The following is a 6,789-nucleotide window of genomic DNA, read 5'->3' on the forward strand; positions in this document are numbered from 1 at the left end:
AAAGCATGTTCAACTGTGCGATTAGCGAGGAAGTCACTAAAAGAAGTAGAGCGCCTGAGTGGAACTAGTGTAACTTTAAATGTACATTAGGTAATTAGCTATAGTAATGAAGAATTTAGCAAAATTAAGTGGGTGTGAGAAGCAAAAATGCTACCAATAACACAGAAACTCTGGCAACACAGTTACAACAGCAGATCAGTATGTCACATTATTTATGATTGATTCACAGAATTATTGCATATTTGTTGTAATAAATGTCCAAGTATAACCACAACCCATTCAAACACAATGTCACAAGAGTTTACAAATACTTCAATGAAAATATTTAGGATCGACACTAATTTCTAATTTTAACTTTTAATTGTTTACTATTATGTACATAAGACTCTAAAGTACATAGATATAAGGCTATTGTATCTTTGGGTTTCCAGTTGCTTTAAAGCAGCTTAAGTATCTATAAATTGAGTTGACAATGTGCTTCGAGGTTGTGACCAGCCTGGTGCTTGTAATTCTAGCTATTTCTGGCCAAACGCTTATAAAGGGGAGAGAGGTCTAATGTTTCCGTGCTGACTCAGGAGTTGAATTATTCACCCTGGGCGTGCATATTATTCTCACACACAGACCTCCACCCCAAATTAGGAAAAATGCAGCTTGTGCTTGTCATCTAGGCAAGACAGAAAGGGAGCATGAATGATAGAAACCTCAGATGCTTACACAGTGAGTCATTATCATGCAAGCATTGGTCAGAGGAATATCTTGAGGCTTAATCATGAGGAAAGGACCCCCGCATTCCTCATGGTGGTGACACTTGGGAGTGAGGGTGTGAAATGAGACATGTTCAACATGTGCCCAGCTGAGGTGCAAATTGTATAGTGCATCAGAGTCAAAAAGACAAATAAAGGCAGGAAGGAAACAAAAGAGTTAGGGTCTGTGTATTGTTTCCTCTACTTTCCCTTTATTTTTCCTCTGCTATTTCTCACGCACCAACTCCCCCTTTCCGTATTTCTCTGCCATCATTCTCGTTAATCACTTGTTAAATGTTCCGTTTACTACAGTTCTTTCAGTATCCTTTTTATAGCCAGTCGTAGTCTATGTCCTCTCGCAGAAAGAGGTGTCTGTCAGTATTAATGAGAGACTGTGCACAGCTGGACCTTAGCTGCATGAGAACAAGGGTTGGAACTGGGAACAGGGCTGTCGGGTCCAGATGGACTCTGTGACTGGCCATTTCTGCCACATGATTAACAGCCTTCCAAACACACTGTTGTCTCCAAAAAGAAAGTTTTGCCACAATTAAAACTGAGGGGAGAACAGCTTTCTGTTCTTTTTTGGCAAGAATTTCCCACTGAAGGTTTGCTGATGTCTTTATCTGAAAGTCTGGTTGCATAAATGTAACAGTTTTGTTTTCTTAATTACAATATTCAACATTGACTCTTGGAATCATCGTGTGGGAAGTTTGAGAGCTGAAGCAGGTGCTTATGGCAAATTTTGTTTGTTTTATTTTTATGGTTTTGGTGACTGTTCCCAAAAGCTCATTGAACACACACAGTTAACCATAATTTATACTCTGATAGGGAGTGCTGCACAGGCAAAGTTTGACTTGATCTTGCAAGCGCGTGTTGTATAGTGACAGAAGGTTTGCATAATACATACATACGTTTGACATACACACAGCTGCTGCTACAGCATTCCCTTGTCATACATTCGTTTTGCATATTGCCAAAGGTCAGAATGCATTCAAGTAAGCTATCAGATGGATTCAAAGGCATGTTATGCTAGGCCTTCACAGGGACACACCCTGCTGCAATGCAACCCTGCTACCATTCAGCAACTTCCAATTAGACTTTGGAGATGCATAGTGAACATTTACATTTTTCTACTTTGCTCTTTTGCAATAGCAGTATTATTCACATCACAACATGTGCTTGAAAAATGAACTTTACCCTCAAAGTGACCTCTTGTAACAAGTGTAAGAATGGCTTTCAGTTTGTGTTCCCAGTTTGAGTACATGATAATGCCATTGTCCATTGTAGTTGCTCTTTTCCTATGCAAATATACAGTCAATGCTTGACCACAAGACACTTTTTTGCATAAAACATAACTGAATGCTCCCCGATTTGTGCACACACTGTCTAAATTCTTCTCTAACTCATCACACTAGCCAAACAAAAGGCCAAGGAAGATTCAGATTTACCGCTATAAGGCGGGGGAAGGCATTGAAAACCATGGCTTTTTTGTTCAGTCATTTTCCAACCTCTGTGCCCTTTCTCTCCCTCTGAAATGCCAACGGCATCTGGTTGACAACTCCTCACAAGCTTTCAAATTGTTCTCCTTTTCCCAAATTTCGTCTGAGGCAGAATGGGGCTATTGTCAAAGAGTTTAGCAGACTTGAGAGAAATTCATTTATCTTTCCTGGCAGCTTAACAGTCTCATAGATGAAATGGGAACTCTTTGTTTTGTTAGACAAAATCGTGTGTAGGATGTATTTATGAGAATCAGACAGTGGTTCATTGGTATGGCATTCATTCAGTAGAGGTACCAAGATATCATAAGCTTGCAACAATTATGGCCACATGGTTCCCAATTTAGGCACCACACAGAGAGCTGTAAAAAAAAAAGTGGAATTCCAAGTGGCAACCTCTTCGGCGATTGCTCTCCACAGTTCCCCAGCCCGAAGTATTCTCTAGGCCCTCATTGCAATCAAATCTGACTGTGATTATAATGATGTTTTAGTAAGTGGGCATGCACTATGGTGCCATGTCAGGTGTGTGGGCCATGTGAGGGGTGCCTTGAGCCGTGACTTAGCCCTTGCATGGCTCTGGTGGATCTGCAGCAGCTATACACCCTCATCTTGTGTGTGGACAGGACAGGCTGCAGCAGCTGGGAATGTACATTGACCTCAGTGGGAGGAGCCAAGGTCAGCAAAAGTGAGGTCAAAAGAAAGTTAAAACCTGTTGCACTGGGTAAATTGGACATTATCCTGTCCCTAAAGCCAAATATGTCAAACCTATTCCAAATAAGTCCTTTTTTTCTGTTGAACCCTGTAGCTGAACACGTGCTATTCAACCTATTTCAAATGTGGCCACAATATTTTTGCCACAGCCCTAATTGTTTTGAGTTATTCATGTTTGCCAAATTTTCTTTTTACTGCAATTTCATAATTTTTTAAAGGGTTTTAAAGGCAAACTTTGCACCAGAGCTGAAGTGTCCAAACATATTTAGTACTATAGTAAACACTTGCCACAATTTCAGTTTCTTTTGTCTCTAATCCTCAAGTACACGTGCTGCCAACTCTCCTGCTCTGAATCTGTGTGTAACACAAGCTGCTGTGGTGAACTCTCAGTTGTTTAACACAGATTTTTTTCCATGCAGCTTTTGGGGCGACCACCCAAGGCCTCTGACCACATTGAATGTTGCTCCCAACCAGAGCGGGAAGTGGAGGAAGACCTTCAATGTGTTACTGCCTCATTCCTCTCTCTCTCTCCTCTCGTTTACCCAGCACGGTCATCACATGCCCATACAGTTGATCCTGGCTGCTGAGGACAGCACGGCACAGCTGCACTCAGGACTGGATTTCAACCACCTCAAATTGGTAAACCTCTTTACACTCTCCCCTGGACAGCTGCAGACCACCAACCAAAGGCCCATCTAGGTGTCTGCGTAGACCTATTATGGTGAAGAAATATAAATATAAAGGGATGCTGCCAACTCCATGGATACATCTGTCTACTAAAATTGATTTGTGGCATACAAACATATTCAACTGTTTGCTATATTCAATTTCAAACAAATATCACACAGCTTTTTCTAATATGTAGCGATACATTGCCCATGCTTTTTAAAAAATGTATGGCACTGTTGGTATGTCAGTCGGTCCACCATCTTCATCCAAACTGAAGTATCTCAAAAACTACCAAATGGATTTCCATTCAATTTTGTAGATTAGATTCATTCAATTTACTTTGGTGATCCCCCAAGTTTTTCTCTCATGCCACCAACAGGTCAAAGCATGAATTATCTCAACATCTACTGAATGGATTGGTACTACATTTTGTACAAATATTCATGATCCCTAGAAGATAACTCATTTTGGTTGTCCCCTAACTTTTCCTTTAGTGCCACCATGTGCTTTTGGATACATGTGTCAACAGCTATTGACAAATGTTAATATGCACATGGTAAACATTACAATTTGAGCATTTAGCTATGTGTAGCCTTAGAGAGCTGTCTACATGATTGTAGACTTAGTTTTATCTTAATAGTATACTTTTCAAATTGTATATTTTGTTTGTGGCTTGGGGATTATTACAGACACAGATACATAGACAAACTCATTCATTCGGCTATAGACTGCTCACAACCACACAGTGTAGCAAACTCATCTGAGAGCTCAGAAGTCCTAAAGTGAACCACATCTGTGCACAAAAACTGAATCATAATCACAATGGCTACACAGGAAATAAATCAAATTGTCTTCTCTTGTCCTTAGAAGGTCTGCAGATGGAGAACTGTTGCATAAGTGTTTGCCTGTATGAGGGAGGTGCTGCTGCACTATTTATTAAGTACAGTTTATTAGGCATGTCTTGCCTCTTTCTTGGCAAATGTTGCGAAGTGGGCACAGAGGAGCCGGGATAGCAGCCCAGTGCCCTCTGTCTGCTAAAGCAAACAAAGAGTTGCTATGTGTCACATACACAGTAAAACTAGTTCACCAGTCTGAACCCCCACTATGCTTCCAGTCTGCCAGCACTGAGAAGACAGAATGATGAATCCATCGACACTGGTGGTATGATATCAATTTGCAAGGTGGGAGACCTTGCAAATTGATATCATACCACCATCCCACTGTGGTTGCTGTTGCATTAATCTGCAGAAGTTACTAGATGCAAATCAATGTGAATGCATATGACTGCTTAATCATGTCAATGTGTGCCCTTGGTCACCACAGTTCAATGAAGCAGCTATGACATGATATTTATAATATAATTCTTCCTCCCCTCTGTGCTCTGTCTGCAGACAGGAACCCTTTGGAAGTTGACCGCCATGAGCTTTAAGAGTGGAGAGAGGCCCTAAGAGCTTTTTTGGGGGAAATGCTCTCAGGAGGAACTGTAGTTGATGGAGGGATGTAGAAGGCATCCATCTGGCTGAAAAGGGGGTGATAAATTGGAAGAGTGAGAATGAATGTGAGGCATGTGGAGAAGTCAGAAAAACAGTAACTGTGACATGGATCCTACCAATGAAGGGATGTTGGAAGCAAATTGTCTACATAAGAGAGTGCCACATTTTAGATGAACAGGTTGAGTCACTGCTAGTATGCTGTCAAAAACATAAAAGGTACTCCCTGTCGCCCCCTGTAGTTCATATGTGTGTCTGAAAGTTGAACACTGCTCTCTTTGTCTGGTTCCCCCCTGCAGCTTTTTGTTTATTTCAGACACATGGGTAATGTAGGCAGGTCATCTCTGATGCTTCATCCAAAGATACTGGCTCATACATGAAGAATTAAAAAAGAGCACAAAGAGAATTGAGAAAGGTAGGGAAAGAAGGCACACAGGAAGGGAGATGTCAAAATATATAAAGACAAACACAGAAGTTAGATTGGGAGCTAACTGAGCTTGAGTTACCTGGTCTATCATTAGAGGAGTAATGAGGAGCAGACAGGGCAGCAGCTCGCCCCTGATGGGGAACACTGCTTTTCTACAAAGACCAACATTGTTTTAGTTCTGAGTTGGAAGACAGACGATGGCAAGAAACTTTGATGTATGCAATTAAAATGTCTCTTATCCCTAATTAGATTGAGGTGATTTTATGTATTTAAGAAATCCACATGAATATAAGCTCCCATCCTGCTCCTGATGTTGATTCAGATAAAGGGTAACCGTTCTTGTTACGCAGATTATTGCTACTGTTAAGACTGCTTTATGTTGTTTAGGTTTAGCTAAAACAGAGGACAACTGAGCATGATTTATCCGATGAACTCTGTAAGAGATTTTGGTTACAGCAATACATTATGAATAAAAATGCACCACTGTGAAAGTTCACCACAAGCAAAATAAGAAAAATGAAGTGAAAGTTTGCTTCTTAAAATCTAATTTCCTGATTCTAAAACAACGTCACACAAATTCCTCAACTGTGCACTGTACATACAACGGAAGAAAGGAAGTTATCAGGCATCCTGGGTTTCACTCTACTGTACTGTATATACCCATATATAGCATATGGGTCTTAGACGTTTGCCTATACATACACAGTGCCTGATAACAGAGTTTGTGATATCCCCAACTATCTCCATCATTCTTTTTCAGTCCTCTTGTCTATCTCAAAACATTCTCATAATCCTCTTTAGACCTTAATGTGTGTTTCTTTTTTTTCTACCTCTCTCCTTTGACTCAAGGCTTTCCCTGAGCCTTTAAAGTGAAATTGTATCTCATCTGGTTTCATGGCATGCTGGTTTATAATGCTGCCTCTAGGAATGAGCCACAGGAAACATTTTGCAAAATGATGAATTATTAATTTAAATGTTAAAATGATGTTGTGCACCGGCTGTGATTAGTGCTACTGAGCAGACATCCTAACATACTGTTGGGGACTTACGAGTGTATACATCTAAAGGCCTGATCCAATTCAAATTCAGCTTTCTAAAAAAATGAGAATCTGCCTTAAAAACCATGCAGACTGCTACACAAACTCCATCACATTCCAGTCTGTGTTCTCCATGTTTATAAATGGTGTCAAATTATTAAGCCCCAAGCTGTTGTCATGCATTAGAGTGTTTTTTCTTTTTTTTTTTTTTTTTTT

Source organism: Scomber japonicus, chromosome 20 (assembly GCF_027409825.1).
Source record: "Scomber japonicus isolate fScoJap1 chromosome 20, fScoJap1.pri, whole genome shotgun sequence".
In the NCBI taxonomy this organism is placed as follows: Eukaryota; Metazoa; Chordata; class Actinopteri; order Scombriformes; family Scombridae; genus Scomber; species Scomber japonicus.